At 45.2% G+C, this 10,431-nt stretch overlaps 1 long non-coding RNA gene across 1 annotated transcript; it reads right to left on the reverse strand.

Annotated features, from left to right (window-relative positions):
• Nucleotides 1–930: 930 nt before the first annotated feature.
• LOC133226098 (uncharacterized) lies at nt 931–5,287 on the reverse strand. The gene is made up of 3 exons (XR_009729402.1): nt 5,099–5,287; nt 4,289–4,599; nt 931–974 (listed from the first exon to the last, which is right to left on the reverse strand). It is a non-coding gene; the product is annotated as an uncharacterized LOC133226098 (long non-coding RNA).
• Nucleotides 5,288–10,431: the final 5,144 nt, after the last annotated feature.

The following is a 10,431-nucleotide window of genomic DNA, read 5'->3' on the forward strand; positions in this document are numbered from 1 at the left end:
TGGAATGGGTTGCCCAAGGAAGTTGTGAATGCTCCATCCCTGGAGGTGTTCAAGGCCAGGTTCGACAGAGCCTTGTGTGATACGGTTTAGTGGGAGGCATCCCTGCCCATGGCAGGGGGGTTGGAACTGGATGATCTTAAGGTCCTTTTCAACTCTAACTATTCTATGATTCTAATTACCCAGTTCATTTTACTTGAGAACAGCTAGTTCTATTTTTCTTTCCAAAGTGAATCTCAGAAACCAAGTCAGCTCCAACTAATCACAAGCAGGTTTATTAGAACAGAATAGATATGGGTAATTTCAATGGAAACCTCTGCAGGAAGGGAAAAACTGCACATTATCATGGAATACAAGCGACAAGATCATTACAAGCTCCCTGTGCCTCCCTTAGCATCTGCAGATTGTTCTTCTTCAATTTCTGTGTCCTTTTTAAATTCAAAGACAAATGTCATAGTTTCAGTTCCTCTCTGTCCCTACTATGTTAGAAAATTAACCCTTCACTGTGTCTGAAGGCTGGCTTTAATGACCCTGAGACAGTGCCCAAGAAAATTTCGATCTGTTTCTTCACAGCCCTTGATCTGACACTATCACTTCAGGGCAACATGACTTACCTGCTCAGAGGCAGACTGTTGCTCCTTGTTTTCCATGTGAATAGCTAACGAATTCTCTTTACAAAAGTCCCTTGGATCATTTCTCTAGCTCTCATCCCACTTCACAGTCCTGGGACACAGAAGCAGCCATTCCCTATCCAGAAATTACATAAAGTTTTAAAGTTCGGGACAAAATCACCAGTCATTTTTCCAGAAACAGCCGCATGCTCCCCTTTCCCCCACCCCTCCACAACACACGACTCACCAGCACTATGCTATCTGCATCCAATGAAAGAAACCTCCCTCCAGGAAGGGGCCGGGCTACAGGGCAGATAACAAAGGGGGAATTCGTGAGCATACAGCCTCTTCTGCAAAGGTGGTCTTCTATATAAGCGCAAAAGCAAGACTCTGAGAACTTGCCATCAAGTAACCTCATTTCCAGTTTCCAGTTCTTTCCTCTGGGACATAAGTAATGGTGTGACACCAAAAATAACCCCTACTCTTTTCCAAATGAATCCCATCCGTGTTGTTTTCCTTCCCTCATTCCACCCTCTCTGGCTTAGGAAACACACAAAAAACCGACTTCTCTCTTTAGCATTCCCTGAAAGACCCATCTTTCTCACAGTTGAAAACTATTTTAACCTGAAATGACATTATTAGCATTACTATACAACTGAAATAGTATGCAAATTTTAACAGTAGGGAGCTTTGTGATGCAGGAGTATTGAAAGTCCTAAAACAAGGCACTGACCACGTTAATCTGTAATCTCCTCCCCCTACTGAAAGCATGTTCCCTTACCATAGCTTTATTTTAACATAGCAAATAAAGGAAAACTCCTTCATTCAGGCCGAATGAAGAATATATATAAATGCTCATGTAGATGAACACCAATATGGAGAGAAATTGCCCATGTCATACACTGTCTGAGTGAAGGCACTGTGCCTCTTATCACAGAGCAGAACCAAGAAATACATCAATAAATAAATAAAGATGTAGACTGTCCTTTTGGTTATTAGGCTAATGTATTCCAGGAGGAAGGGAGGAGGAACAGAGTGCTCTTCCAGTAAGCATGTGGTTGTGCAGGTATTAACTGAATGAGAATACTGTAGCAGAGCTCCAATTTGCAGGAGCCTGCAGCAAGGTTGCATTCACAATAAGGTCAGTGAAAAATGGCAAATACATTAACAAGTAAGCTACTCCCATAAGTGTATAACATCAGTATTTTGGGGGAATTGAAGCTGCAGTGGTAATCTAGGTTAGCATGTATATAATGACATGTCATGTCATGCACAGTGTCAATCTGCAATGCCAGTTTGGTATTCAACCAGGCATGTTATTAAAATGGAAACTTCTGACTGACATTTCCAAGGAACATTAGTTCTTCCATAAGGAACTCAGACCTCACCTCAAAGAAACCCATAAATAGAGTGAAGTTTGCCCACTTCAGTGTCCAGCAGTCCTCCTACACAGGGTGTGAAGCAGTAAGTCATTTTCAGTAGACCAAGGATTAAGTCTAATGCCATTCTGTCCTTTGCAACACAGAAGTACACGGCACCATAAAGGTATTGACCATCATCAATGGAAAGGTCTATCAATACTTCTGGCTGTGAAGCACATAGCAGCCACTAACAGCTTCACCAAGCTGGCCTACACAGCATGAAGTTCAGCAACATGTGGAAGAATAACCTGTAAATGATCATTTTAGTGTTATTTTTCACCTGATTTGTAAGCTAGTGGGTGAACCTTGGTCTTACTGAATTCAACCAGACTTGTGTCACCAACTTAAAATGACTGAATATTTCCCACTGCAGAAACCTTGCACGAGACTGTATTCAATACAAATGTTCTTAGCTATAGAAACTGTGCATGATAGCATCCACTAGTCAGTACATAATACAACAAATCATGCTTCACAGAATTTCCCGTCATTAAAAAGAAGGCTAGACACTTCTTTGAAGAGCTGGGTCTTTCAATGCAGTGAGGCAGGATCCCCTATCACACTGCACAAGCACTGCTTGGCTACAGGAACTGAAGACAGACCATTACTTCCTGCAACTATGACAATTGCAAAGCTGAGAATGGGAGGTAAAAGGAAGTGGAAGTGGTTAAAGGTGATAGCGGAATAGACTCCACAACTTCGTTAAAGTTGTAAAGTAGGTATGCTTTATTCAGCTGAAGACGCACGGGGGATTGGTCCTCCAAAAGTCATGCGTGCCCCAGTGTTGTTTCCCTTTACATTTATAAGGTTGCACCATACGCCTATACATATTCATGTCCTATCCCCGCTTCGTATTACAGTGAGCTAGAAGGTCCTTTGCGCCTGCGCAGTGCCCCCTCTGGTCATAGGTAGGGGTCTTCAAGGTGAAGTAAATGAGTCTTCCTCTTCTTGAACTTTTCACCTTTTAGTCTTCACGTATGGCCTTCGGGTTTGGTCCCAGCCATCAACCATCTGCTTCTCCCCTTAACAGTAGATTCAGGGGTCTGCTTTTCCCTATCAATAGGTGCTTATCAGTAGAATCAGGTGTCTGCTTTTCCTTGTCAATAGAACCAGGTGTCTGCTTTTCCTTATCAATAGCTAGTGCTTTTGTTCTGCTTAGTAGGCATGATAGGTACAGACAATACCTTTGCTTAAGCAATCGAATTCCTCCAACGCCCCTGTACAACCCCCCTGTACATTGGTCAACCCTCTGCATCAAAGGGTTGTCAAAATCTGGCTGGGCTCCACCAAGCTCTTAAGGACTAACTCTGAGCCAACTCAAGGCTTTCCAGCAGGGAAGGGAAAACCTCTTAAGCAATAAATTCCATGAAAATATCTCTTAAATTTGTTTTTATCAAATATTTTGGGCTAGTTCTTGTCTAAAACCATCACCAGATGTCTCCAGTTCCCTCTCTAGGCATTCATAAACACACAAAAGCAAGATCTTCTTGCATGATCACAAACACTTTTCTTCCATATGCACACCTTTCCCAAAGGTAAAGAGGCTTGAAATCCAACCATTCCCTGAACACTTCTTGAAGAGTTAAAGAGACATTTACATAACAAAGCATTGACACGAACCAACCCATCAAGCACTGTCAAAAAAAGGCAGTGGTTGGTAATGCTACTACTTACTTTAAGCAACTAATATCAGATGCAGTAAAGTGCTCCATGAGTTTCAGCTTTTAGGTATACATCAATGCTAAGTAGAAGGTGCAAAATACATGCCTGAAGTTTACAGGTAACATGACTATTCCCAGCTGCAACAAGGAGAAACATTAATACCATCATTTAACAGTCAGAGTTGAAAAGCAGTATTTTTGGTAGTGCATCTCTGGCTTTTTATCCAGAACTGGGAGGTGGTGTGCACCAGAGCACACATGTCTTTAATCAAAGGGGAAAGTAACCAGCTGCTCAAAGTGTCTTCCACCACTGACCAACAGAACTTCTGTTGTTTTACAGATCCAGCTCCCATCTCATGCAATCACATCAGTTACCTGCATTTGTTTAACCTATTCCACTGAAAGCACAGCTGCCCACTTTGGGGGACAGGGCTTTTCTTCCTCCTAACTGGGCTGTCACTCTTATGCATATGACCTGGATCCACCATTATTATATGACCTGGATATGACCATTATGTACATGGACCTTCTATTTAGAAGTCCCTCCAGAGGCTGCCTCCCCACCTCACCTTCAGTTTAACCACATCCTGTCTCTCACCTATGCTGTGGTGCCCATGCTGATCCAGGTCTGCAATAGCACAGAGGGAGCTTCCCTGGAGCAGCTTTAGCAATGACTGTATAGTCAATAAAAAACAGAAGGTTACAGCACTGCAATAAAGAGTTCTGGTTCTGGAAGCTGTTTTTCAGTGCTCTTGTCACATTCAGGTCTCAGGTTTTGTTGCTTGATCTTGTCTCCATTCATTACACTTCCAGGAATGTGTAAAGCTTTACATGGAGCATGGCTCCATCCTGCCTCAGGACAGAGCAGCACAAACTCCTTTAGCCCCTTTTACAGTCCAACTTGAGGCACTGCAAGGGTAGAGGGAAGTTTTACAGGCTTATAATCAGATACTAAGAAATTTGCTCACCAGTGATTAAACAGATGCTTTGTTCTGGAGCGTGCAGATATTCTGGGTTTGATGAAGAGGACCATCTTTACCAGCAAATAAATAATGACCCATTTAATAGCCAAGATGTAACTTTAAGTCACTGTTACTGCAGTTGGAAATTACTTATCAGGAGTGTTGATTACCACTGAACTTTCCCAAAAAGCTTTAAGATTAAGAGACATTCAGTGCTCTTCTTCTGACAGGTACCTCAAAAGGAGACCGTGAGAAGAGACACACAATGAAAACCAGCAGGTTAGACCATATGAGACTCCTTATTAAAAACATAAAATGCCTTTCACTCTGGCTTTTATTAAGTCTACTTTTCAAGCTGCATGAAAGTTAGGTGTGCCCATTATAATACAAGTCACGTCGAACTGTTTCATTATCCACATCCTGCAGCACGATAGCCCACAGAATACCTTTTGAAAGCTCCAGAGTGACGGCAGCAGGTTGAATATAATGAACAGCGTTACAAATGGGGACATGAGACGACAGGTCTGGTGAAGGAGGAGTCTCCTGGAAACCGTATGGCTGTAATTACTGAGGGCTGGTGCTGTCTCAGTTGGCTTCGAACAAAGGTAACTGCCTTCAGCAAGTTATATTTCCTCAGCCAGCTAAAAAGAAAGCGGAGACACAAATATTTATGATACACAATACATAACCAAAGTCATTGTCTGCTTTTATTACCTTATTTCTGTTGGAGCTTTGAAGTCTCCCACATCAACACCACAAGAGAATTAAACAGTAAAGGACTAATTTATTTTTAAATTAGACTTCTAAAGCCAGAAAGGTTGAAGTCATAGGAAGACAAAATGCTCTTATTCTGGGCACTTGGCTTGCACGTCACATTTTTCTTCTCAATAGTTCATTTGGTTTGTTGATGAAGAATCTGTCAAGCAGAAGTCAGAGGGAGATGAGACCTCTGCCTCCTTGCACAGGAGCTCCCCTCAACAAGCACTGAGCAGTGCTAAAGGGAGCACGGGGTGCAGAACACATGGCACTACAGGAGACAGCAAGACTGAGAAGAAAGCTCAGGCTAATCCGTGTTTTCTCACCTGTGACCTGCTAAATCTCAGAAATGGGCTTACATGGACTTAGCCATACAGCAAAAACTCCTAGGGAAGAGCAGACAAACATGTCATAGTTAGATAAGATGTCAGAAAGGAGAGAAAGAATATCTCTGTTGAAGTTATTCCTCAGCTGGCAACTAAGTACCACACAGCCACTTGCTCGCTGTTTCCAGCACAAACCCAAAACGTAGCCTCAAATTAGCTACTATGAAGAAAATTATCTCAACCCAAACCAGCACAATACCATACTCTTTCATGGTTAATTATCTAAGGGGAAAAAAACCGACAGAGCAAAAATAGAACAAGTTCAAAGAGGTGCAATAAAAAGTACTACAAGTTTGGGAGAAAAAACCCTACTGTCTTTATAATGAGCAATTAAAAAGGAGGGAAAGTTAACTTGTGAAGAGATGAATAAATGGTGACACAATAGAACATGAAATATAATGAATGGGAGAGGTCAGCCACGTGCACCTGCCTTCAGTCTTTTCCATTGTATTCCAATGTGTTCCATTTCCATCTTGTGTCACACAGTGCCTCCCAATGATACAAGGGGGCAACACATTTTAAAGTGGACAAAGCGATGTAAAAAATGAGCCTGCAGAAGTTACTGCGATAGCATTTAGATGGTATCTGGCAAACCCAGAGTGTCATTGTATTGCCAGTTATGGGAAAGCTGGAAGGAAATGCACCAAACTAAGGACTCACAAGAAGGTAAAACCAGAGAGGATCTCACCCTCTTGATCACATTCCCCCAAAGCTGCAAGTCCTCCATTCTCCATTCAAGCTTTGTTAATGATAAATGTGATTGATAAAGTGTTGTTTTTTTATCCTGTATTGCTCTCCCTGAAGAGGTGTAACCAAAGCTATAGGCAAGCATGCCTTTGTCAGACCAAGCAGCAAACCTGGGGAGAGGCTAGGACTGTTTTGAGATTTAATGTGATATAATTGCTGACTCCTATCCTAAAAGAGCAGCTGCTGTGGAGTCCTTTGGGGAGACCTGAAATGATGAAAAGTGACTCCTACATTCTAACGACATGCAAGGTAAGGAAACAGGAGACCATCTCAACAGCTAAGTGTTTCACATGGCGAGCAGGAGCAGAACTGGACAGATGCTGATGGGGTGACTTGTCAGAAGCCAAACATGCAAGTGAGAGTAGAGTTCATAGGAGCAAGAGTGTAACCGTGGAAGAAAGCATGACTCTAACCATAGACCACACAAGACAGAAGTTGGTGGATCACTGTGGGCACAGCTGCTGGATTGTGAGTAGCTGTTGTATGCAGGTCTTCCACAGGGAAAAACAAGTCCCCTATGCCACTAATACAGCCTTTCCCAAAAAGCATCAATTCTTTTGCCCTGCCTACCACCCAACCAAAGCACCCAAGGGCCAGAAGAAATAAAACCTTGAAGTAAGGCAAAGGGAGCAGTGACGGCCAGTAAAACTAAACACAAACAGAAAACCAGAGAAAACCAAGTCTAACCACCAGTGCATATTTTCTATTCCTTCCCGAGAGGCTCACATCTTACCATTACTGTAACTACTGTGCCCTAAAGGCCTCTCCACAACCACAGCTCTAAAGGGCAGCCTTTAACAGATGCCTGCTGTCCATCACACCTACATTACCTCCTCATACTGCTACTTTAAACCCTTTCTATTCATAGCATTGAGAATGGGGCATTTCACAAGGAGGGCATGAGCAAGGCAGTCTGAAAATTAACTGTAAACTATGTTCATACTCTTAGTACTACTAGCACTAAATTTCCCACTCAACTGTTTGGAACTGCCAGTGGCTTAAGATGCTGAAAACCGTGTGTGCTCAAGACCTGGAATTCTGGTTTCCTTTCCCTTCTGACAAGCTGTCAGCATCCTGCAGGTCACAAAAGGTAAATACACCTGAAAAAATCAACTCTTTCATTCTTTTAGGGTGTTTTAAGTTCCGAAATGCTCCATCTTAGCTAGTTGACAGTGCATGAGGAGCCCAGGAGCTATACATGACATGGAAAGCAGCACATGGCCCAAGTCCCAGAGGTGTCTCTATTCCAGCCCTTCCAGAAAAGGCCACCTGGCTGCAAGCTGGGTTGCTTGGCCAGATGTGATTTACTCCTAACCTCAGTGTATTAGGAAGATACAATGGGCAAGGACTACCTTGCTGAGGTAAGTAGCTCGAGAGGACGCCTTGAGCACTGGAGCGGGGGGAGATCAGCGCCCAGGAGCCTCAGCTCAGAGCGCCAAGAGCCACCGAGGGAGCCTCAAGGCCTCGACAAGACCTGCCCTGGAGCCGGCAGCTCAGCTGACGCGAGCAGGGACTCACAGGGGGTGGAGCCAGGAGGAGCGGCACCAGCCCTGATTGGTTAAAAACCTGCCCCAGGGAGCGCGGCGAGGCAGTTTGCGCGGCAGTTCGAGCGCGATGGTGAGCACTCGCCGCATGACCAGGGCCTGGTCTGGGAGCTCTGCTCTGGCTGCCCTGGCGGTGGCCACCATAGGCACACAGACAGAGCCGATAAGAGGGGAGGCTGCAGTGCAGACTTCGGGGTGTAGAGAGTGCCTGCACTGCTCTGGTGAGGGAAAGGTGCACAATGGGCAGGGCTGCACTGGGTGCTCCCTGGTGGAGGCTCTCCTGCAGCAGGGGCTGAGCTGCGGGATGCTATTAATAGGCTACAAGATGTCAGGGAAGCTGAGAGGAAGCAGAAATGCTTGCTCCTGGCCCAAACTGTGCGGAGTCCTCAAGCTTCCCCTATAGCTTATGGAGGAAAGAAGGAGGTTGTTAACCCATGAAGCTGGGAATTGGTGACAAAAAAAAAAAAAAAAAAGGAGGAAAAGGACAATTAAAAGCAAGGGACTTCCTCCTAAACCTGTTGCCCTCACACAGAACCACTTTGCTGTCCTGCAGGGGGCTCATGAGGAAACACACTCGTGCCAGAAACAGCCGGCTGATGCACTAGTAAAGAAGATCTCTACTGGTGCTGCCAGGAAAAAGTGGCGGGTCATAGTAGTAGGGGATTCTACTTTGAAAAGGACAGAGGCACTCGTCTGTCGGCCTGACTTGGTCTCAAGGCAGGTGTGTTGCCTACCAGGGGCACGGATCAGGGATGCGGCAGAGAGGCTGCCTGCTGTAGTAAGCCCCACTGACTATTACCCACTTCTGGTGATACATGTGGGTGCTAGGGATATAGATAGTAGTAGCCTGGGGAACATAAAGAAGGACTACAGAGCCCTGGGAGAGGTGGTTAAGGGCTCTGGAGCTCAGACAGTGTTTTTGTCTATTCTCCAGGATAAAGGGGAGGACCTTAAAAAAAGCTAGGAGGATTGGCCAGGTTAATAAATGGTTAAAAGGGTGGTGCCATAGTCAGGGGTTTGGGTGTCTTGAACACGAGACCCAAGTTAGTAGGCCAGGTCTACTGGGAGCTGGTGGAGCTGGTCTGACAAAGAAGGGGAAGAGCAGTTTTGGTAGGAGGCTTGCCAGACTGGTCAAGGAGGCTTTAAACTAGATGTGTTGGGGGAGGGGGGCATCATTCCATCCCAACACACCCAGTCAGTTGCCAGCACCTATAATAAATGCTCGGAGCAATGCAGAGATATTCCGCTGCTCCAGCCAATGAGCCGGCTTCATTTGGAGCTCGGCTCAGATGCCTCTATACAAATGCCCATAGCATGGGGAACAAACAAGAGGAATTAGAGATGTGTGCTCGTCTACAGGGGTATGATATTATAGGCATCACAGAAACATGGTGGGATGGCTCCTATGACTGGAGTGTTGGAATGGAAGGTTACAGACTCTTTAGAAAAGACAGGCCTGGCAGGCGCAGAGGGGGAGTTGCCCTTTATGTTAGGGATAGGCTGGAGAGTATGGAACTCTGTCTGGGGACTGGTGAGCAGTTAACAGAGAGCTTGTGGGTCAGGGTTAAAGGGAAAACAGTGATGGGAGACATTACTGTGGGGATCTGTTATAGACCACCTGATCAAGAGGAATCTGCGGATGAAGCACTCTATAGGCAGATAGGAAAAGCCTCACGCTCACAGGCCCTCGTTCTCATGGGTGACTTCAACCACCCTGACATCTGTTGGAATGACGGTACGGCCCGGCACAAGCAATCCAGGAGGTTCCTCGATTGTGTGGAAGACAACTTCCTTCTGCAAGTAATAGAGGAACCGACAAGGAGAGGTGCCATGCTTGACCTCGTGCTCACCAACAGGGAAGGGCTCGTTGGAAATGTGGCACTGCAGGGCAGCCTTGGATGCAGCGACCACGAGATGGTTGAATTTGAGATCCTTAGGACAGTGAGAAGAGCGTGCAGCAAGCTCACTGCCCTAGACTTCAAAAGAGCAGACTTTGGCCTCTTCAGGAACCTGCTTAGTAAGGTTCCATGGGATATAGCCCTAGAGGGCAGGGGGGCTCAAGACTCTTGGTTGGTCTTCAAGGATCACCTGCTACAAGCTCAGGAGTGTTGCATCCCAACCAGAAGGAAGTGCAGCAGGAGGGCCAGGAGACCTCCTTGGATGGATAAGGAGCTCCTGAGGAAAATTCAAATGAAAAAAGAGTTTTATAGAAAGTGGAAGCAAGGACAGGCGGCCTGGGAAGAGTACAGGGATGTTTTCCGGGAAGTTAGGGACCAGGTTAGAAAAGCTAAGGCTCAGTTAGAATTAAACTTGGCTAGGGATATTAAGGATAACAGGAAGGGATTC

The sequence above is a fragment of the Neopsephotus bourkii genome, unplaced genomic scaffold (genome assembly GCF_033783945.1).
Source record: "Neopsephotus bourkii isolate Nb327-2 ecotype Australia unplaced genomic scaffold, CSIRO-AGI_Nbou_v1 NB_1768, whole genome shotgun sequence".
Lineage (NCBI taxonomy): Eukaryota > Metazoa > Chordata > Aves > Psittaciformes > Psittacidae > Neopsephotus > Neopsephotus bourkii.